Source organism: Equus asinus, chromosome 21, assembly GCF_041296235.1.
Source record: "Equus asinus isolate D_3611 breed Donkey chromosome 21, EquAss-T2T_v2, whole genome shotgun sequence".
NCBI lineage: Eukaryota > Metazoa > Chordata > Mammalia > Perissodactyla > Equidae > Equus > Equus asinus.
The window spans coordinates 11,986,390-12,010,920 of record NC_091810.1 but is presented as its reverse complement, the minus strand read 5'-3'; the positions used below and the strand labels follow the sequence as shown (position 1 = coordinate 12,010,920).

At 40.4% G+C, this 24,531-nt stretch overlaps 1 long non-coding RNA gene across 1 annotated transcript in view; it reads left to right on the top strand.

Annotated features, from left to right (window-relative positions):
- Positions 1-21,464, top strand: part of LOC123279336 (uncharacterized) — a 39,578-nt gene extending 18,114 nt beyond the window's left edge. Inside the window, exons 2-3 of the long non-coding RNA XR_006517326.2 lie at positions 8,985-9,143; positions 21,169-21,464. This is a non-coding gene — a long non-coding RNA (uncharacterized lncRNA). The remainder of the gene's footprint in view (positions 1-8,984; positions 9,144-21,168) is intronic.
- The last annotated feature ends 3,067 nt before the right edge of the window (positions 21,465-24,531 follow it).

Sequence of the window (24,531 nt, the reverse complement as noted above, 5' to 3'; positions counted from 1 at the left end):
CATATGTTGTAGTCCTAACTCCCAGTAACTCAGAATGTGACCCTATTTGAGATAGGATCTGTATAGAGGTAAGCAAGTGAAAATGTGGTCATTTGGGTGGGCCCTAATCCAATAGGACTGGTGTCCTTATAAAAAGGGGAAATTTGGAGACAGACTTGCATGCAGGGAGAACGCCATGTCAACATGAAGGCAAGCCAAGGAGAGAAACCTGGAACAGACGCTTCCCTCATAGCCCTCAGAAGGAACTAACCCAGCCAACACCTTCATCTCAGACTTTCAGTCTCCAGAACTGTGAGACAATATGTGACTGTTGTTTAAGCTACCGACCTGTGGAGCTCTGTTACAGCAGCCCCGGGAAACTAACACACTCCCATTGTTCCCAACAGATTCAGTCAATTTTCTGAGTAGTGCTGTTCACTACTAAAAATGCCCTCAAGTGTTGAATTGTGTTTTTATCCATGAGGATGTTATGTACAACTTAGTAAAAAAATTTTGCCAAAATCAAGATAGACCATACTGATGATCACTTCTTTAAATTATTTTAGAAAAGAAAATGAGGTTAGTTTGACCCAATTGACAGATATTTGTTTATTTTTGGGGGGAGTTCGTATTGACTACTAGAGATCCTCACAATCTTTTACAAGTGCTTATAATCCATCCGTTTGAAAATACATCCCAGAATTTTTCCAAGGATCAATTTCAAGTTTACCAACCTATAATGATCATAATCCACTTTTATCAATTGCAACATTTGCCCGTCAGGATCAGTGTTATCAGATCTCAGTTCCTGTAGCATGGCTGGATACTCTCATCCTTTTGGCTCTCCTATTTTGGGGATATTTCTCTTCTTTTATTTTGAAGGAATTTCAAACATATAAAATTGTTGCAAGAATATTGCAATGAACCCTCATATACCTTTCACCTAGGTTCACCAATTATTAACTTTTTGCTGTATTTACTTTCTCTCTCTCTCGATTTATATATATCTTGAGAGATATATGTATCTTGATATGTATATATAAATATATATTATACATGTGTAATTTTGTATATAATTTTTGATTTCATATACAATCTATTTTTTTCTGAATATTTGTGAATAAACTCCGGAAATCATGACCCTTTACCCCTCAACATTCATGTAATCCTAAGAATGAGAATATTGTTTTATATATCCGTGGCCTAATTATCAAAATAGGGAAATTTAACACCAACAACAAAACTATTATCATACCTAGTATCTATATTAAAATTCTGCGTAAGTCCTAATACTGTCCTTCCTACAATTTTCCCTAATCCAGGGTCACTTATTGTGTTTACTTGTTGTATCTCTTCAGTCTCCTTTAATCTGGAACATTTCCTCAGCTTTCCTTTGCCTTTCATGACCTTGACATTTTTGAAAAGTTCATTTATTTTGTAGAGTCATTTGATTTGGGGCTATCCAATGTTTTCTCCTGCTTAGTCAGGTTATGCACTTTACCATACATAGGGTTAGTTTTAAGGCCATTCTCTTTCCTGAGGAAGATTTGAAGAAAATTTTATTGAAGAAAATATTATTAATCTGTTTGCACTACCTTTCCCTTACAGCAGAATTTTCCCTTCTTTGTTCTTGTTGCCAACATGGTTTAAAAAGGTTTTTTTGATGCCTTTAGCAGTTTTCTTCCTACTCAATCCAAAGGTCTCAATTTTCTTGACTTAATGTTGGAGGTAGAAAGAGGTTTTGGAATAAGATGTCTCTGTCTGCATTTGAATCCTGCTTCTGTTATTTACCTACTGCCTCTTCTTGGACAAGTTTTCCTAATAACATTTAAAGGGATTCCTGGGCCTAATTCTAGTGAATGTGTACGTAGAGACTTCCCCACACCAACAAGCAGTTCTCGGACACCAGCGGAGTGTCCAAGAATTCAACTCAATTCTCATACTATCTCTCTGGAGATGGAATCAGATTCCACAGGTAAAGGGCTCGGTGCCACAAGACCACCCTGCACTTCAGATGCCAATTGCAAGCCCAGGTCACCTGTGCTTCTGACAGACCAGCTACAAATTGGAGGTTCCAGTGACCCCATCCAACTCAGGATGCCTGTCGCAAGTCCAGGTTGTTACCTGTACTTCCGACCAACTGGTCCCCACAACGCACTCCTTGGAGTTAGATTAATTGGCTAGAACAGCTCACAAAACTCAGGAAAACCCATTTAATCACTGGGTTACCGATTTATTTCAAAGGATATTAAAGGGTATGAATCAACAGCCAGGTGAAGAGATGCACAGGTTGAGGTCCCCAACAAGGGAGCTTCTGTCCTCCTGGAGTTTGAGGCCTGACCCAGTTGTACGTGAAAGCATTCTGGTTCCCCAACCCAGAAGCCCTTTCAACCCCATCCTTTTGGGGTTTTTTGGAGATTTCATTACATGGGCATGGTTGAGTAACTCATTGGCCGTTGGTGATTGGCTCTTCTCCCTCCATGGAAATCAGGGGGTGGGACTGAAAGTTCCAACTCTCTCTTCGTGGTTGGTTCTTCTGGCACCTAGCCCTCACCCTTAGGTGCTTTGCAAAAGTCACCTCATTAACATAAACCCAGTTGTTATGCAAAAAGGTCTTGTTATGAATTTTTTTCATTTTGGCTTTGTGGCTCTGAAGCATTTTCAGGAACTGAGGACAAGAGACCAAATATCATAACAAAATATGCTCCCATTGCTCTTATCGCTCAGGAAAATCCAAGAGTTTTGGGAGCTGTGAGCAAGAAACTGAATGAGGACCAAATATACCTGAGAAATATATTTTGGTCATCTGAATGATCAAATATATATGTATTTCTTATAAATACAATATTGCACATAGAATTTCACTTTCCATACATATAAAGATGGTGAAATTAACTACTCAGCTTGCAAGACTATTGAATGGAAGAAGATAACATGCACAGTGACAAACACGTGGCACATAGCAGCATATTGTATGTGTAAAATTATATTTCTGATTTTCATTTCCTTCTGTCTTCTGTCTCCAGGCCATGCCTTTGTGTCTGTCCCTGGTGTAGTAGTTACCATGGCACACCGCCCAGATACCCCCTTCAGCGCAGAGATATATTCCACCAATTCATTCCACCAGCTGAGTGTTAGCTGCTGAGAGCTCATAGCTCAGTCTCTTCCTGGAATTGCTCTGGCCCCAAAGTTTCATTCCCTCCCTGAAGGGAGTGGGCTTCCAATGACTGATGGTTGAGGGGGTACAAAGGCCCTCAATTTGGGTTAACTCTGAAGGGCCATCCCAGATCCAGAGGCCCTGTAGGGTTAGCCAAGTCCTAGGTTGCAACTGCATTGCAGCGCACCTTCTCTCTGCCCAGTCTGCTTCCTTTCCCCCTTACAGGGGTTGATCCCAGGTGTACTCTCCAATAGGCCTCCTGCACACACATCTTGGAATCTCACTGACTGTTTCCTGGGAAGCTGACCTGTGATACCTGCTTACATGTCTTTCATCAAGAAGCCTCTGACCCCGTTGTTGTTAGTGCCATCGAGTCAATTCTGTCTCCTAGTGACCCTGTGTACAGCAGAGCAGAACACTGCCCCATCTCTTTGCACCATCCTCTCATCTTCCAGCACTGGATCAGACAATGCTGCGATGCTATTCATAGGGTTTTCATGGCCCATTTTTTTTGAAAGTGGGTGGTCAGTTCTTTCTTCCTAGTCTATCTTTGTCTGGAAGTTCTGATGAAACCTGTCCACTGTGGGTGACCCTGCTGGTATTTGAAATACCGGTGGGATAGTTTTCAGCATCACAGCAATATGCCACCACAGTATGACAACCGACCAGTGTGTGGTGTGATTCCTTGACTGGAAGTGAATCCGAGCCATGCAATGAGAGCACCAAATCTTGATCACCAGACCACCAGGGCTGGCTCTCTGACCCTAGATTTGATTTATGTCATTCATTTTGGGGGGCAGGGGAAGCTATACTGGAAAATACATCCATTATAAAAAATTAATGCAGAAAGGTTCAAGGAAGTGAATAAAACTCACCCAAAGTCCCAATATTTTTGTAACTGTCCTCTCAACCAACAAGGTGCATGCGTGTGTGAGTCGGGGTGGGCTGTATTTTATACAAAGAAGATTATGCACTACATGCTGTGTTGTAATTGTGGTAAAGAATAAAGAATTCAATGTCCATTCTCTCCTACTCCCTTAGTAATATTATTTATGCACATGACTTTCTAGAACAAAGACCACATCTCCCAACCTTCCTGGCAGCTATGTCTGGCCATGTGACTTACTTCTGGCCAATGGCATATGAGGGGAAGTGGTGTGGGCAACTTCTGGGTAGTGTCCTCAATGAGAAGGGGATATACACTCCCCTTGCCCCTTTTTCCCTTCCCACTGTTGACAGTAATGGAAGGCTTTTAGTAAAAAATAGCATATCCTGTTATTTCTTGATTTATTCATTTTGAAAGTTATGTGTTGACTTCATGTTTTGGTAGTTGATATTTAGATCTCTCACGCCCCCTGTATGTGTGAGCGCCAGGAAGTTGCACTGTGGTCAGATTAAGTTTGAGATGTCTGTGAGACACAAGGTGGAGATTTCAAGATGCTTTTGGATATGTAAGTCTGGAAAGGGCTTTCTTTCCTTCTCTCACCTCTAAGCGTAGAAAGTCCTACTCACCTTCCCCTATTTCGAAAATTTTTATGAATAATTTTATATTCTTCTAAATTTATTTGGTTTCAATTTTTAAAAGTTTTTTTTTGTTTATTTATGAAAGTTTATACTCAATGACAAAAATTAAGGAAATACAAAATATTGTGAAGGAGAAAATAAAGATCCCCCAGAGATAATGATGGTTTTGGTTATATGTTTCCAGGCAGGCTTTGTTATGGTGATAATAAATACCATACTTTTCCTTGTGTGGAGATTTGTATTTTAATTTTGTTTATGGTACTTTTAATATAGAACTTTACATTTGTTATATAATCAAATTGATCAATCTTGTCTTTTTAAGGCTTCTGGGATTCACATACTTAGAAGATCCCTTCCCCAACACACACCCCAAAGATCATAAAACATTCTCCTCTTGTGATTTTTAGTGCTCTTTTGTCTTTATTTTTTGTATTTAAATTTTAATCCATCGGGGATCAATTATGGTGACAGGAGAGCATCCATCTTTTTCCTAATACTGCGGTATTTTTTTCTATCACCCTTTATTAAATAATTTCTCCTTTTCCTACTGGCCTGAAATGCCCCGTTAATCATAAACTAAACTCCCGTATGCAGTGGGATCACTTTCTGGATTCCCTGTTCACTCCCTTCATTTTAAATTCCTGCTTGCACTCTATCAGCACCGCTCTGTTCTAACGGTTATATCTTTAGCGTATGCTTGGCTACCAGCAAGGGCAAATGCCCCTTTATTACATTAAAAAAAAAATTCTTGGCTTTTCTTGCCATTTGTATGTAAGTTTTTTCTCTTTTGAAAACATTGTTCATAGAAAATTTTGTGGAAGCATAGTAGACTAATTCACACTATACCCAAAAGAATAACGACAACAAAACCCTTTTGATAAGCCTTGTTCTAGAAAATAATCTCACATGCTCGTTTAGATAAATGCACACACTGTTTCCTGAAGGGAATTGCACTTCTTCTTCTGTAACTTAGTTTGACGCTTTGACAGTTTATAGACAGCTTTTCACATCAACAAGCATAGATCATAAAGTTTGGCGTCTGCATGGTATGCTACACAGGGCGTACCAGAATTTACTTAATTGTTTTTCACTGATGGTCATTTCAGTCTTTCTGACTTTTTTTTTTTTTTTAGTAGTTGTGAATACTGCAATGGATATCATTGTGCATACAGCTTTTCCTCTCCTGATAGATTCTTAGAAATGAAATTTCCTGGACAAAGGTGTGCCTACTTTATCCTCAGAGGTTTTCCATGTTCTTCACTGGCCTTTGCTGTCTTTTCATCTATGCTATTGTTAGGCAAGAAATGTTGTCCTGTTTTTATTTTCACTTTTCATTGTTAATAAAGTTGAATATCTTTTCATATAATTATTGTCCGTTTAAAGTCTGTAATTTTTCTTGTCCAACTTGTCTGCCCATCTTCCTTTTATAGGTTTGCTTTATTTTTTTATTGGTTTATTCAAGATTTCAGATATAAATGACATTAATCATGAACTTTTTTCCTATAATGTGTTATAAATATTCTCCCCTGCCACCTCTATCTTTCAACTTTATGGAATTTTTTAAAGTTCTTTTGTTGTTTTCTGGGTTTTGCAGTATGGTTAGGAATGTTTTCCCATCCCAAGATTATTTTTAAAAATGCACCATTTTTTTCCTAGTGTGTTTATGGCTTTGTCTGTTTAAAATCTTTACAATTTTAACCCATTTGGGGTTTATTTTGGCATAAAGAGTGATGTGGGAGCCAGGTTTGTTTTGTTTTTTCCCCCTGTGTTGAGTTAGTTGTTCCAATAGCTCCATTTGGAGTGTTCTGATTGAAATTCTAACTTTTTCCTACACCAAATTTCCTTACTTACTTCTGTCCATTTCTGCACTCTTTTTTCCTGCTAGGCTGTCTGTTTATCCTGCCTCAGTAACATCTTATTTTAATTTGTATAGCTGTATAATATTCTATAACTCATGCTAGGGTAAATTTCTCTTCTTTTTCAAAAATTTTTTGACTGTCCTTACACCTCTATTTTCTACTTCAATTTTAGAACCATTTTGTCAAATTTCCAAGAAAAATCACTTTGCAATTTTATTTAGAATTGCAAAAAAACTCACTATATTTGTTTGGGGAAACTAAATAATTTTACAATATTGAGTATACTGTCCCAGACCCAGACAAGCCTTTCCATCGTTGGAATCTTTTTCTGTGTGTGCAGACTTTAGAACCCACCCATGTGGGTACAAAATCATGAGTGCTATTTCAATGACCTCTGGAGGACCAAGTGGGTAACAGGTGTTTTTAATTCTTGTTTTTATTTTTATTTTATTTATTTATTTATTTATTTATTTATTTTGAGGAAAATTAGCCCTGAGCTAACATCTGCTGCCAATCCTCCTCTTGTTGCTGAGGAAGACTGGCCCTGAGGTAACATCTGTGCCCGTCTTCCTCTACTTTCTATGTGGGATGCCTGCCACAGGGTGGCTTGTCAAGCAGTGCCATGTCCACACTCGGGATCCGAATCAGCAAACCCTGGGCCACCGAAGCAGAACACGCAAACTTAACTGCTGCCACTGGGCTGGCCCCTAATTCTTGTTTTTATTTTTGTGTTTATTTTGAAATGACTCTAAATTAAGCAGAGTACAATTGAGGAAAACAGTGATCTCTTTGGATATCACGTCATCTCTGGTGTTTAGGTGTTTCTGGTGTTGTGTAATTTGCCACGGTTGGCTCAGTGTTCCCCACTGGTTTGCAGGGGCTCACTGAGTTATTATGACTTCTGAGGACAGACGTGCTATTAAATTTTGAACCTGCATAAATTTGTCTTAATTCAAGTGAGTCTACACGCAGCCACAGCAATGACCAGGTTGCAAGATGCAAGATACAGCTTATTACCAAAAAGAGTTAAGGAGCGTCCTGTAACGTCAGCCGGTGCCAAAGAAAAACAACCACCCAGTGTTCCCTGGAACGCTTCAAAGCTTTGCCTTATTAGTGCAGGTCCAGTCACAAGTTCTAGTCAAAGACCCAGTGTTGTAGGGTGAATAGTGAGATAACCGTGGACTCTTTCAGGGACCTGTGAGACTGTTCCACTGAAGGAGCATTTTCATTGTAACGATTTCTGACCTGTTTAGTGGCTTCCTACCTCCCACCCCTCTTGATACTTTTATTCCCTTCAAGTGCAATGAAACTATAAAAAGGTTACCAACATGAGAGTAGTCAATTTAGGGCCAGAAAGGTGGGATTTAAATATAACTGTGTAACTGACAGAATGATTCATTACTTTGTAGGTCATTGGAAGAAAGCAGAATTTCTCAAACTGTGTTCCATGGGCTGATATTAATCATACAAATGCCCTAAGCACAAAAAGTTCTCAGGGCTCCAGGGCCAAGTTGGCTTAGGAAATGCTGCATACTAATGCCCCCTCTCAGAGCTTTACAATGTGCATTAGCATATTAAAAGTTCTGAGAAGTACAGCAGTAAAGAATCCAGTTTTAATTTTGCTGGGGAGTGATTAAGCAAGTATATTAGTGCAAGGGACAAGTTTCTTTTAGGCCAAACAGGTTTCCCTTAACACCAGTTTTGGAATGGCTGGAGGAGGTTTAATGGAATTTTACCTCCTCTTGTCATGAGGTCCCAGCAGCCCATTAAAATGTGTGTCAGTGTTGGAATACTAGAGCTACATTTTGAATGAAATGCAATCAAAATCAAATGCCACTGAAACAGAATTGTGCTTATTTGTTCACAATATCAGTGATGTATTTAAATGCATTAGTTACCAAAAATGTTGGACCTTTTAACTCACTTGACACTTTCAGAAAATGATCTTCTAATGAGTTCAGTGATTAATTTGTTCAAATAATAGGTGTTAAGGACCTCCCGAATCTTCTGAGTCTTGCAGGGTGAAAAAGCTAGAGATAGCTGAGAGTCTGGGAGTGGTGCGGCCTAAGAGAACTGGGCAAATACAAGAAGCCTGTGGGCCGCTCACTGGGCAGAATTCTGTGTTCATCTTTGGATGGCTAAGGAAGGAGCAGCTCTGGCCTGAGCCTGAGAGGGGAGGTGGCTCAAGCCAGAAAGTAGGTCCTCTTTTCGTTGGGGCCCTTGAGGGTTTTGCCAGGGACACTGGCACTCCCAAACTGAATTCTGACATGTATCAGTGACAGTGGCAACAGCACTGCTGTGTAAAAATCTACCTCAAAACTCAGTTGCTTCAAACAATACTCATTACCGCAGGTTGGCTTGGGTTGATCTGAGTTAGGCTCAAGGGATCAGCTCTGCTGCTTACTTCAGGTCTGTGAGTCAGCTGGGACATCTCTGCTCACATGTCTCTCATCCTTCTTGGACAGTGGACTCACCAGGAATGTTCTTCGTATGAAAATGGCAGAGGCAGAGATGGCAAGCCCAACCGTGCGAGCACTTTCAAGCCTCTGCTTGCATCTCATCTGCTAACATCTCATCAGACAAAGCATGTCAAAGGATAGTGTCAACTGAAGTAAGGGGCCCAGGTAAGGATTATTAAATGAAGGAGTTTATTCAAATAATCAAAGTGAGGAACTTGAGTCCCAGGAAACAGTCCAACAGAGTGTTCTGAGGAACTGCTCCGAGGTCTACAGATCTGAGTGCCGTTTTTGTACTTTTTAACAAAGCAGTGAATGTGCAGGAAAGGGCTTACACATCTAATCTTCATATACTTCAAAAATAACGTGAACAAGAGCTCTTTGGTTATCCATCAAACAAGCCTTGTAATGTTGGTGTTACCTCTCTGTGGAGGGAGGCAAGGACCAGGGTCGTTACGTTTTCCCTCCATCTCTAAGAAATGTGGCTGGGAAATGTGGGAGCGAGGTCCCGTCTTTCTTTTCCTGTTGTGGATCTGTCCAGCTGGCATCCTCAGTCTCGAGACGAGGGGTTGCAAGGTCACTCTGACACAGGCTTAGGAGGCCTGCACCGCTGCTGCACAATACAGCATGGACTTTTATTGTACTCACTTTAAGACTGTGTAGCTTGCTTCCTAGATTCGCCTGTCAGACCATGGAGAGGGGTCCCAGTTTCCCTCACAATAGGAAAGTAGACCCCTCCCTGCTGGGTGGAAGTTACACAGCAAAGAGTATAGATGTTTACTCCTACAACTGGGAAACCAGTGAATAGTTGGAACAGTAATCCAGTCTGCTGTGGTGTGTGAAGGACCCCCTCCAGGAACTATGGGACAATGATGCTGGCTGCCCTTCAGGAATGTCGGTTCCACTCAGGGCATCTGAGACCTCAGCACTAGCTCTTGGATATGAGAAAGTTCTGTCTGTATCCAGTGAGAGCTGAGGGCTGGCAGCTGACTTTGAGTAAAATTATAGCTGTCCAGGGATGGAAGTTTGACCAAACGAGCAAGCCGATCCCCAGCCTGAGTATTCTAACCACATCCTCCTCGTTCTCAGACTCAGGCCCTGTCTCCAATGCAGCTGAAGGTCAGGGCTGCATCTAGCATACACAGGGCCTTTGTGAAAAGCAGAGGAAGATGCCTCCCCCACCCTACCCTCATAGCTCCCTCTTGAGGGAGCCATTAGAGGATGAACTTCAACCAACCAAGATATGACAGAGGAAACTTCAGAAAAGGATTGAATGTTGAATACATTTGGCTAACGATGTAAGGCAAAACCAAAGAAGGGGACAAGGTAAATGGAATAGAGTGTGGGGTAGACTCTTTACAAAACGACCCTCTTCGCACACTGACCGTGGGCTTAGCCATGTGACTTGTTTGGTCAATGGAACAATAGCTGATGTAAGGCAAGCTAAGACTGGAAAAGTGCTTGTGTATTGGGGCTTGCCCTCTCTTGCTACAGGAAACCCTTCTGCCTCCATCTGAACAAGTTTGGGCTAGCCTGCTGGATGATTAGAGGCATGTGGCCATTGCCTCAGCTGACACAAGCCAACTGGCAGACCTGTGAGTGAGGCCTCTTAGGTCAAACCCCATTGCCAATCCCATAACTAGACGGTATAGCCAAGCTGGCCCAGAGGAGCTGCTCAGCCAACCCGCAGGACAGTGACAAATACTGAATGTTCATTGTTTTAAGCCACTACATTTTGGGATGTTTTGTTAAACAGAGAAAGCTAATGATACATCATGTAAATGTTGTATGCCCTGGCTGTGTATAAATAGGTTAGAGTAAATTTGTGGATTGCCCTGCTGACAAATTGTGTTGTCCAAATTTAAGAATATTCAAGAAGGAAAAAATAAACATTAAGAAAAATGTGTTATTGACTAAAATTGGGTTGTGAAAGACAGGAAGAGGTGAGAAAGGAAAAGACAAAAGCTAATTCTACTGTTCACTTTTTAGGTAAAAGAAAGAGGAGATTACAAGTATTGTATAAACATGTAAACATAAAGATAACTGCTAAAACAGAATGCAAATCTTCCTTAATAGATGAAGAGCTACAATAAATATAGAGAAAATACACCACATACATATTAAAATAGATGCCACATTTCATTGACTCTTGAGATTGCATCAGTTGTAAGATCACTATTATTTTAATTATCACTCTATAAGGAAACAATGTGGCCAATTAAGCCATGACGCACCATCAATTGTAAGACACACCCCTCTTTCAAAGATGGTAAAATGTGAAAAAAGTGCATCAGGAATTGTCATATGCAGTGTCTGAAAACAGATGACATCGTGTAAAATATGACAGAACTAAGACCAAGGACATGTTATACTAATAAATATAAATATAATTCTCCCATTAGAAGAAAAAGATTTTCAGATTGAATCACAACACAAACTAGAAAAAGTGACAAGAAAAGCATGGGCAAAAAGACACCAGCAACAAACCAAAGTGTATGTATGGAGGGGTCATGATCCTAATATAAAGAAGGTAAAATTCAGCCAAAGAGTACTAAATAAGACAAAAACTGGCACCTTATGATGCTAATGGATACAAACTACCATAAAAATATAGCAGCTGTAAATATCTGTGCATTAAATAATAACATCTTTCATTAAGCATAAGTTAAGGAGATACAAGGAGAAATAAATGAAAAAACTCCACACTAATAATAGATCTTAATTCACTTACTTTAGTTTAAGACAAAGTTGACAGAAAATTGTTATAGCAACTCCACTAAATATTTTGTAGCCATTATAAATGAAGATTATATAGTTCTAAGGAAAAAGTGTACATGAGAAAAAACAGGTCATGCACTTGTGTGAGTGCGTATCTCATTATAACTTGCAAATTGATGTTTAGGAGGGCATAAAGATTGGAAGAGCCATAGTGCCGGGGTCCAGCCGCAGCCGGAACAGGGTCTCCTGAGGGATGGACGGCGTCAGCGAAGGAGGCAGTGAGACAAGGAGTTTGGTGTCCAAGTCTAACTTTATTTTGTGTATGTATGATTTATATAGGGCTCAGGATATGCAAGGATGATTTCATGAAACAGTCCCAGTACATATTTTTGGCTCACGTAAGCGGGTTTTTGTAAGGTAGACAATAGTCCTAAGAGCAATTGATTGTGTGTAGGCCCGGGGGTAGTCAAGCTTCTGTAATTCTTTACTTCAAGGAGGCTACCCTCAGCGGCCTCCTGACTCAATGGGCCGTGGCAACCACCGTCCTCCTAGAGAGATCTGTGGGGGCCACAGATTTCTTTGTTCCCTCTCCACTCCCACCGCTTTACCCGACCAAAGGACGGGTCAGAATGTTCTTTCCCTAGAAGATGTTTTTCCCCAGAACTTTCCCTAGAATATTGCATTGTATCATTCTCATTCCCAGGGCCGGGCTGACTTCCCCTGAAATAACCCCAGGTGCAGAACAGAGTGAGCAGAAGCAGGAAAGTCAAAAGTACCAGGGAGACTCGTTGCAGGGGCAGCCTGGTAGATGCCCTTGAGGGTCACCGTGCGTCCCCTCATCTCTCTCCCGGGACCGTGTCACAAGGCAGAGGCTTAACTTGTAGGCTGATGGCTCCTGGCACCACAGGAAGTGTAATTAGTTGTTTAAGCAAAAAGAGTTGTGAATCTATAGATTTTAGCAAATTGTTTTGATGATTTAAGCATTTTAAAGAAAACGTTAATTCTTTAGCATAAATCTGTATGTTCATCATAGAAAACAGCTAAGGCAATACTTGCCCATGTGAGGGTCCATGGAGGGACATCTCGCATGAAATGGTCATTGATGAGTTAATTTATCATATGACTAACCTCAGAGCATCAGACCTAAAACAAAATTTAAAAGATTAGGCCTGACAATGAGAGTGTGGCCGGGACACTGAGTCAGACGTTGCCTGCCTGTTTTCTATGCTGTAAACATTTTAGCCTTGACATGGGAGAAATATTTCCCACCAACCATTCTTTCCTTGCAATCTTTAGCACTGAGCTAAAAGAATGTAATTATCTGAAACAAATACCTTAAGTCACCATGATGAGGATTTTTAGGCTGGTTAATTTTAAAATGGTTTATGATGAGGATTTTTAGGCTGGTTAATTTTAAAACTACAGATGAGGAGCAGGCTCCGAGGAGTGGAATTTGCTTGTCCCTCTGTTGGGAAACATTTACATTTCTAAGGGAAACCTCTATCTGTGAAGATGCCTCCCTCTCTGTGCAAGGAAAAAGGAGGATGGCCTTATCTCTAGAAACTCTTAATCAATGCCAGAGGCAAGGACTTAAGTTGTTTACTGTCTGGCAACCTCATGTAACTGACCCCCCCCCCCCAAATCCTCCTTTGTCTTTAGCTGAGGATGATATTTGAGCGGTGACTTCTGCCATTTACTCAATCCGGTTTGATTCTTATCTAAAAGTTGTGGGACCACCAAATGGCCAGACCCTAAGGGCACTGATACCATTTTAACTTTTTTACATATTCTTTCCTTTGTCTTATAAAGAGATAACTCACATACCTATGCCTTAAATTTAGCTCTAACCCTCAACTTGGGGCAGCAGAAGCTCTGACTGCCCATGGGTCCTGTCCCCATGCTATTCTATACTATTCTCTAAATAAAAGAGCACTACTGCCAGATCTTAAGAGTCTAAGAAATCTTTCTTTTGACTCCTCGTCTCACCGACCCCGCATCAACCAGAGAATTACAGATTTCTGGGGCACAGGTGGGGGGCTGTGGAGGATAAAATAATGGAATTCTGAGAAATCATTTAGTTTTAAACAAGGAAACTAAGACAACTCAGATTATTTAAATGGCTTACCTGTGGTCACACAACTAGATGGAAGCAGTTGTGAGATAGAACAAAGTTACTGCTTTCCAGGACAAAAAATGTTAAATGTCTTTCAGCTCCATTATATATTCATTAGACTTAGAACCAATCATAGTTTAGGGTAGATGTCACATTTCATATATATTAATATGTCCATGGAGTGTTGCCCACATAGTTATAATTTTCTGAACCCTTAAGAAGCATTGTGTGAAAGTCTCACACCTTAGCTTTTCATGTCTTTGAGTCGATCACATCACATTCATGCAGTAGCAGCCTGTTTTGTTGGTTCTCTCTCATGGCCACTGGTCCCTTTTTCACTATTGCAACTGATATGGATTAAGGCTGCCCCAGTTAGAGAAGCGCAAGGTGACCTGGCCTACATGCCAAACTATACGACCCAGTGGACTTTTTTTATGGTATGAATTAGGACCGCCCCAGGGAGAGAAGCCCAGGGCATCCTCACCTACATGCCGATCTATATGGCCAGATTCGTATCTAAAGTTATATGACCGCACAATAACCAGACCCCATCTGCACTCAAATCATTTAATGACTTGTTACATCATCTTTTCTTTTTCCAGTAAAAATAAGTCACGTACCTGTGCCTTATAAATTTAGCCCTAACCCTCAACTCAGGGCAGCAGCACGAGCTCTGACTGCCCGTGGGTCCTGTCCCCATGCTATTCCATACTATTCTCTAAATAAAAAAAGCACTACTGCCAGATCTTGAGAGTCCAAGAAATCTTTCTTTCGACTCCTCGGCTCACTGACCCCGCATCACAGCTGTTTTGCTGAGCTTGTTTCCTGACTGGGAGTGTGCCCAGTCAGCTGCAGAAAACAAAACCTCAGAAGCATAAAATTTAACAGTTGCATACATTTATTTAAAAATAACCATGCGTGCAGGGCTTCTTATGTTAAAAATCTTCTATACACGTGTTTCAAAGCCAAAGTGCACCAAGTTTCCAAAAGAAAGCTTGTGGAAACATTAGCAGGCGTGCATGGACTTGGTAAGCTGATGGTCCCCAAAGCCAGATGTGAGGATAATATGCTGTGGCACGATACAACAGCATTTTCCAAGTTAAACAAATTTGCAAAAACAGTAAACACAGTGGCTAGATAAGATCTCAGGTCAACAAAGGGAACCAGGGAAGAATCTAAGTCTACAAAGGGAAAGTCTGCTGTAATGAATGCTCAAAAATTTGGGTTATATACGTGTACATTTATTCAAAAACATCTTAAAGCACCTATAGTGTGCCCAGTATTGCATATAATCGACTATTTATGTTAATGGTCTATATGTTGCTTTCCATTTTATAGCTTCTTTGTGATATTGTCCAGAGGATTTTCTGCCTTATTAGAATACAATACTAGCCAACAGCGATTCAGGGGTTTCTAATTTCTCATGTGTATTTGGCCTTCAATAGAATACATTCCTATGTTTAGAAGGCATTGTCCTGTTTTTTGTTATATTAGATAATCTTTATATTTTGAGACACTTTTGATCTTTTTGGTAAATTTCCCTTTCCTTCAAATAATGGCCATTTTGTAATTCTTGTGTCTTTGGAAGAGCTCAGGATGAAAGGAGTAGGGGAAATGGATAAAGTATCAACTTGAATTGGGCTGGCTGTAAGACACTGGCTCATGGGAAAGAGGAAGAAGCTGAGACCTGTGCTGAGGGCACCAACTCAGCTGTGGGAGAGGCCCAGAGGTGATGCGGCGTCGGTAAGCTGAGGAGTCAAAAGAAAGATTTCTTGGACTCTCAAGGTCTGGCAGTGGTGCTCTTTTACTTAGAGAATAGTACGGAATAGCATGGGGACAGGACCCATGGGCAGTGAAGAGCTGCAGGCATGGGGACAGGACCCATGGGCAGTCAGAGCTCCTGCTGCTGCCCTGAGTTGAGGGTTAGGGCTAAATTTATAAGGCACAGGTACGTGACTTATTTTTACTGGAAAAAGAAAAGATAATGTAAAAAGTCATTAAATGATTTCAGTGAAGATGGGGTCTGGTTGTTGTGTGGTCATATAACTTTAGATACGAATCTGGTCATATACATCGGCATGTAGGTGAGGATGCCCTGGGCTTCTCTCCCTGGGGCAGCCCTAATTCATACCATAAAAATCCACCGGGTCATACAGTTCGGCATGTAGGCCAGGTCACCTTGGGCTTCTCTACCTGGGGCAGCCTTAGTCCACATCAAGAGGGAGATGGGCAGTGATTTAGTTTTTAGTTATGATCCTTGAGCCAAGGGAAGCCCTCAAGATGACCTCCATGTATACCCTGGCTTTTTATTTGGGGTCATTTGCAAACTACAGTGCAGGAAAATTTAGTCAAGTGAAGAGCCTGAGTCTCTTGGGCAGAGGAAACAGAGAACAGAGATCATGGCGGCAAAGGCGGCTACAACTTGTGTGTCAGGTTACCAGATGGGAGAGAGCAGTTGAGAAGGAATCCCTTAATGCTATATAAGGTTTTCCCTCAGGTACTTACCAAATCCTAAACTGAGCATATTTATTTCAAAACACCATGAGGCATAACAGAGAGCAGAGATTTCAGAGGTCACTCAGTATTGAAGAATTTCAACCAACCAAGCCAGAAACCTTGGTGAACATCCCTGACATCCCATTAAAACCCCAGAAAGGCCATTCATTAAGAGTAAAAATCATGCCATAGGAATAAGGGCTGTGCCCTGTGACTAAGAGAAAATTGAAATGGACCTGACTGGAAACAAAGCCTCAATCAAATGGAGGTGATCCAGCAGGCTCCCTAAACAAAACTCATTACCCCTTAGAGGAAGATGACAAAATCCAGAATCTCTGCTAGGATTTACACCATGCCCAGCATGCAGTAAAAAATCACTCACCTATGTGAAAATGGAGGAAAATGTGATCCATAATCAAGAAAGAGTAAAAAATAGTTGAGACAGACAAACTACAGATGAGCCAGATGTTGGAATTGGCATATAAGAGCTTTTAAATAGCTGTTACAAATATGTTAAAGAATTTAATGGAGAAAGTTGACAAAATGAATAAACAGGTGAAAAATTTTAGCAGAGAAATTTAAACTCTAAAAAAGAACCAATTAGAAATTCTAGAACTGAAAAATATCTGAAATGAAGAACTCATCAGAGGTGCTTAACAACAGATGAGACACAGGAGAAGAAAGAATAAGTTAAGACAAAAACAGATTATAGAAACTACCCAGTGGGAGCACAGAGAGGAAAAATAATTTAAAAAGAAAGAACAGATGGCTGAATACCTATGAGACAATATCAAATTATCTAATATGTGTACAACTGAAGTTCCAGAAGGAGGAAAAAGAATGGAGCAAAAGAAACATTTGAAGAAATACTGGCCAAATATTTCCTAAAATTGATGAAAGTTGTCAGCCCATAGATCCTAAGAGCCCAGTGAACTCCAAGAAGAATCACAAAGAAGACCGAGGCACATCCAAGCACATCAGAGATGAAAACCAAAAATAAAGAGAGAAATCGTAAAAGCAGGCAGAAAAACAAAGACATCACATTCAGAAGAACAGTAAACAGTACATTCAGGGGAAAAATGAAAAGAATGATGGCTGTCCATCAAAAGTAATGGAGGCCACAGGACAGAGAATGACGTCTGTAAAGTGTTAAAAGAAAAAGACTGTCAACGTAGAATTCTAAATCTAGTGAAATGTCTTTCAAAAGTGAAGGTGAAATCAAAACACTTTCAAAAACAAAAAGCTGAAATAATTTGTTGCTAGTAGGCCTGCACTACAAGAAGTACTAATGGGTGTTCTTCAGGATGAAGAGAAAAGATCCTGGTTGTAAGTCCATATATTCAGGAGGAAATGAGGGCCACTAGAAACATAAATGGGTAGGTAAATATAAAAGACTAGTTTAAAAAATAGATTTAAAAGCCTACTGACCATTTAAAGCAAAATAATAAGTATAAGGAGGGATTTCTATCATATGTAGGAGTAAAATATATGATAATATCAATCCAGGTGAAGTATGAGAAGTGAAGAAGGCGTGTTGCAATCCCTAGAGCGACCACTGAACCATAATGTGAGGAGTGATAACTGAAATGCAGGGGAGGAGATACAAAGAAATACGAAAAAAAAGCTTGAGTAATTCGGAAGAAGTCTGGAAAGGAGGAGTAAGGGATCAGAAGGAACAAATGGAGAACAAATAGCAAGAGGTGGACCTAAACCTGACCGTATGGATAACCTAAATGTAGATGGAGTGAATAACCAAAGAAAAGGCAGAGATTGTTAGGTTAGAGAGGAAAAAGAACTCGACTCTACGATGTTTACAAAAGACTCTTTAAATATAAATACGGATATAAATATAAATACAGGGAAGGTGAAAGTAAAAGAATGGAAAAAGAAATAGTGGAATTATAGGAAAGCCGATTCAGCCATATTAATATCATTGCTATATTAATAAAGCTGCTGTGGCTACATTAATATTTCCAAGGAGAAAGAGGTACTTTTCGTAATCATAAAGGCTTAATTCATCAGGAAGTTATAACTCTCCTAAAGTGTATCACTCTATAACGATTTCCACATACATGAAGCAGAAATTAAGGGTGGCCATGCAACTAAGATCTGGTCCAGGTGGAAGTTGTTGGATGGGGCTTGAAAGGGAAGCCCCTTAAAAATGAGATGACTCAGCCAGACTGTGCTCCTTTTGCTCTCTTCCTCTTCCTCCTTGCTGTCACTCCTAGCAACTATCTTGGAAGAATAAGAATAAGAGATGACTGAGCAGAGAGCTGATGGCATGGCAGAGCTGTCATGCCAGCCCTGGGCTGCTTCTGGCAGGCAGGGACAAGATGCACCCCTGCCTCTGACAAGCCACTCTTTTCCAGCCTCTGTACTTAAAACAGCTGGGCGTAATTCCTAACTGATTCAGCCCACAATAATTTTTTCACAAAAGCATTCTACACAATAGTCTACAATTCAAAAATTAAAGGCTAGTTGCTAACATAGCATTTCTTCTTGAAGTGTGATATAAATGGTTTTGTAAGAAGTAGAAAAAGACCAAGGACTACCAACATATAATCTTGGGCAATTCGCTTTATCTATCACTTTATCTGTCTCCTCATCTGCTAAATGAGATAGTAATATTTCCCATCTCTAAGGGCTGTTAGGAGGGGAATGTATTAAAAGCTCTTAGAACAGGCCCTAGCACCTCTTAAGAGCTACAGAAGAGTTACTTCTTATTACTGTTACTCCCAAAGAAAGCACAATTAGAACTATTTCCTTTTAGACTCTTTCCCTCTGACTGTTCTTACAGTGTCTAATTCTAGGCCAGTTCTGAAATGAGATAGTGAAAGTAATAATCTGAACCATGTATGTAAGCATCGGTAAACACACTTTCTAAACCAGGGTCCCTATATCGGTCAATTTTCCCTGCAATTTGAATTTTCGTAATAATTCCCGCTAAAGTTGGATTGAAGTCAAGATGGGATGGAGGTGTTTCATTGTTCTGGCCTCAGAGGGTGGCAGGGCTGTTCTTCAGCTCTGAAGGCTTGGTGATTCCATGTTGTCAAGGCACTCACAGTTGCCTGGGCCCACCTGCATAAATCAAGTTCCCTGGAGACTTTTTCGTAAGTCAATAGTCTCCAATGGGATCCATGCCTTCCCAGTGAGTGACACTCTGTTTCTGGTCTTAACACACCTGAGGAAACTGAATTAGGGATCCGGAGTTGTCTAGCAAGATTAGAGTCATAGTAGTAAGAGGTGAATTATCTCACGAGGGCAGAGACTTGGGTTTGTTTTATATCCTCAAAGACTAGAACAGTGCCTGGCACATAATAGGCACTCATTCAATATTTTTAAACAAATGAATGAAAGGAGGATCAGGAACAATAATGACATTTCATCTAAGCTAGCAGCGTGCAGCTTAAAATGCTAATTCCTGGGCCCCACCAAGAGATACAGGTTCAGTAAACTTCTGGTGTATTAGGATTAGGTTTGGTAGTAAGTAGAAGTAACAGTATTTTACACATAATCAAATTTATTTCTCTCTCAGATGCAAGAAGTCTGGAGGTGGGTAGTGCAGAGCTGGGAGGATATTCCACACTACCAGGGGCCCAGGTTCCTTCTATCTTGTTCTACTATGATGGGCTTCCATTCTCAAGGTCACCTCATGGCCCCAGATGACTGCTAGAGCCCCAGCCATTATGTTTGCATTCCAGCCAGTAAGAAGGAGGAAGGGAGGAGGAGGCAAAGGGCAAACACCAGCTATATATGGGGAACCTTTCTGGAAGCTGTATATGGAACCTCCACTTACATCTGACTGGCCAAAATGTGGTCACATAGCCATATTTTGCTGCCTAAAAGATGGGGAAAATGCATTCTCTGTCCTGAATGGTCTTGTGCCTAGCAAAGGTGGAATTTGTATTTCAACAAGAAAAGAAGAGAAGACACATGAAGGGACACTCCTGTGACCACCACACCCAAGAACCTGCATTTTTAACTGGCAGCCCAGGTGATTCCCGTAAGTGCAGCTCAGGTGAGCCTGAGAAATGGCAGTGTTCATCCCCTGGTGCCCATGTCTTCTCTCCTAGAGACAGTGCTGACTGCTGTTGGATTCCTACCCTCGCTTCCCCTTCTGAGGGATCTGTTAGCTCCTCTAGTTGATGCTATCGCTCCTTAGATGTGCTGTCTTACGTTTTGTCATGTCTAAAGCCTAGCACTGCTTGAGTGTCCACCGTGGGCCAAGTGCCTTTGATCCATCACCACGTTATCCTGTTTAATCCTCCACACCACCCTGTGATGTAAGCCTTGTGTTTTTCCAGGCGAACAATGTGAGTCTCAGAGCACTGATGACACATTGATGTTCACGCAAGAGTGGCAGAGCTGAGGTAGAAATCAGGTCTGGTTGATCGCAAGCCTCTGTTCTCTCCACTACTTCATTCCATGCTGTGACTCCACCCTGGTCCTCCGGGGGAGCGGCAGATGGTTCCCTGTCTCCCCTCAGCCTCCTCCACATTTCAGACCACCTCTTAAGAGGGCATTTCTACATGTAGCTGGCCTCTTGTAGTATCTACTAATTTCTATTAGTTTCCCTCACAGAGGGTAAATTTATTTCCAAATTGTAGGGAAAACTTACTTTAACTGCTGTTTATGGTAACAACGCAGTATAGTTGGATTGTGAGTTTTGGAGTCTGAGATTGGAGCTTGACTCCTTCTAGCTCTTCCATAACTAGCTGTGTGTCACTCAACTTCTCTAAGACTTAGTTCTTCCGTCTGTAAAATGGATTATCACAATGTCTAGTCATGTATTTGACTATTTCCTTTAGCAGGCTGTGAGATCTTTGAAGGCAAAGGAACAAATTGTCTTCATTTTTGTTTCCCCAGCCTGCAGCAAACAGCAAGAGCCTTGATGTGTCCTGTTCACCCTTGCAACATGGAGGATGGTACCTGGTGCACTGAGGGTGCTCAATTCATGCTAGTGGAATAGATGGAATGTCCATGACGCAGCCTGTGGTTTTGACTGAGGGTGAATTTGAGTAGTTTGGGTTATGTGGCCAGAGGGGAGACTCCTCTAAGTGGAGTGGATCCAGATGACTGCCTACCCTCCACATTCTCATTGCAGCCTTGTTCTCCCCTGATCCTTGTCCAAAATCCATTAAATCTGGTGATTTGTTAAGGTTAAATGTTAGTGAGATCAGCACTTCTACTGGGAATGTTGGAGCAAAACTTCTCTCTTTCTTGTGGAGCAGAATGAGGAAGTCCATTTAGCACTCAGGACCTTTCGGCAGTCATCTTTGGGTCATGCAAGGTGTCTGCCTTAAGGTATAGTTAATACCACAGAAGACAGAACATAGAGGTGGAAAGAGCTGTAGAAGCAGATGAAGAAGTCCAAGAAAGTTATACTTTATGGTCAGAGGAAAGATTTAATGTTTTCTTTATACATGATTTTAATTTCAGTATGTAAAATTCATTAATCATTCACAGCAATTCCACTCCTAAGACATTCTTTCCTCTGTGTAACAAGAACCTTGTGTAAGAAAGTATATGGTGACATTGTTCACAATAGCAGAAAACCCAGAAGTAGCTCAATGTCCATCAATGGGAAAATTCATAAGTAAGTTGTGTTCTACTCATATGATGGAATATTACACAACAGTGGAAATTGGGGGACCACCACAAACACAACAATAAGGAGGAATCTTAGAATCATAATATTGAATTGAAAAGGCAAGTCACAGTATGATAACTTATATAAAGCAAAGAAGATTAAATGATTTACTGTTTAGGGAAATATACATAAATGATAAAACTTTTTTTTTTTTTAAGCAAGAAAATGAGTAGTGGATCTGGAAAATGGAATAGTTATACTTTTCCCTATTTCTCCTGCTAAGTATGCTAAAAACCCTGGACATTATATATAAAACAAAGATGAGAAGACTCTTAAAGGTGGAGAAGAGAAGACAGACCATCTAGGGACCTTGGGATCTGAGGAATGAATGGCAGTGAGTTCCATGGGTTTTCCTTTTGCCTCATATATCCTGGAATGGGTGATGGAGAAGATGAAAATCTGAAAATACCAGTGGGAACAGACCAAAAACCTCAACAAAATCCTCTTCTCTTTAGCCAAAGGACCAAGAAAGGGACAGCTTAGCTAGATAGAAAACTTTTAGATAATAACCACCCTACTCTTGCCAAACACCCCAGAAAAAAGAGTGGCTCCAATTCTATCCCATAACAAAGGCCTACTGGGGAGCCTAGACTTTCTCCCTCAGCCAGTTGTAATGAGATGGTCTTCTTCCCAACTAGGGTGGTGTCAGAGAAGGCCAAGTGGGGAGCCAGGACTTTTACCACTAGCCATTAATGACAAGCCCCTCTCCCTGCAGCATTAACAGAGGCCACATGAGAATCAGTAAGAAGGTGTCTCTCTCTCTCTCCCAGCCAGGGAGGCATCCACGGAGGTCTAGTCGGAGCCTAAACTCCCACCCCTGCTTGGCAGTAATGAGGTGTCCCCCAACATTTGAGGTATCAGTAGAGGCTAAATGGAGAACTTGCGGTAACAAGGCGGCATCCTCCTTCCCCCACGGCAACAGAGCAGGTCTGCTAAAATAGAAGAGTTAAGTAAGATTCAGAGTTCAAAAGTAAGACCAAAAATGTCCAGGACACAATAAAAGATCACTCATCATGCCAAGAACCAGGAAAGTGTCAACTTGAATGAGAAGGTAATCAACAGGCACCAAAACCAAAATAACAGATATTGGAATATCTGACATGGATTAGGAGTAGCTATCATAAAAATGCTTCAATCAACAATTGAAAATGCACTTGAAACATATGAAAACATAGAAAATCTCAGCAAAGAAATAGCAGATATAAAGAACTAAATGAAAATTTTAGAACTGAAAAATACAATAGTAAAAAAATCAGTGCATGAACTAAATAAGAATGGAGAAGACAGAGAAAAGAATCTGTGCACTTGGAGATAAAACAAAAGAAACTACTCAATCTGCAAAACAGAGAGAATAGACTGAAAAACTGAACAGAGCTCTGGAACAGTTGTAGGACTGTAATAAAAGATCTAACTGTTGTGTCATTGGAGTTCCAGAAGAAGAGGAGAAACAAAATGGGCTGAAACAGTACTCAAAGAATAATGGCTCAAAATTTCCCAAATTTGGCAAAAGACATAAACCTACAGATTCGAGAAGCTGAGAAAACCTCAACAGAATAAACCCAAAGAAATCCATGCCAAGACACAGTTTGTGTCTGTCTGAAATAAAACTCTGAAAACTAAAGACAAATTAAAAATCTTGAAAGCAATGAGAGAGAAATGATACCTTATCTATGTGGGGAAAAAATTAGAATGACAGTGGATTTCTCATCAGAAACCATGGAAGCCAACAAAAACTATCACCACTGAATTCTATATACAGCAAACACCTTTCAGGGATGTGAAGACATTTTCAGATGAAGGAAAACTAAGAGAACGTGTTGCCAGCTAAAAGAATAGCTAGAGAGTGTTTTTGAAACAGAAAGGAAATGATTAAAAAAAAAGGAACGTTGGAACATCAGGAAGGAAGAAAAAAACAAAAGAAAGGGTGAAAATAAGGGTAAATACCATAGAATTTCCTTCTCCTCTTTAGTTTCCTAAATTATGTTTGACGGCTGAAGTGAAAATTATAACCATGTCTGATGTGGTTTTCAAAGTACGTAGAGGAAGTATATGAAACAATCATAAATGGAGGAGGGTTAAGAGATACAAGCAAGGTTAGGTTTCTGCATTTCACTTGAATGGGTAAAATGTCAACAGCAGTAGACTGTGATAAGTTATGATAGAATTTAATACAACCCCTAAAAAAGCTATGTAAAGCAACACACTTAAAAAGAGTACAGATAAATTTAAATGGAATTCTGAAAAATGTTTAAGTAACCCATAGAAGTCAGGAAAAAGAAAACAGAGAAATTAAAAATAGATGAAACAAACAAAATCAAAACTCCAAGTTCCAGACTTAGTCCCTAACATATCGATAATTACATTAAATGGAAATGGTCTAAATACACCAATTAAAAGACAGAGATTGACAGAGTGATAAAAAAATTACCCAACTATATGTGGTTTACAAGAAACTCACTTCAAATATAAAGTTATAGGTAGGTTAAAAGTAAAGGGGTTGAGAAAAGCAATCCACATAAGCATTAATAAAAAGAAAGCAGGAGTGGCTAAATTAATATCAGATGAGGTAGACTTCAGAG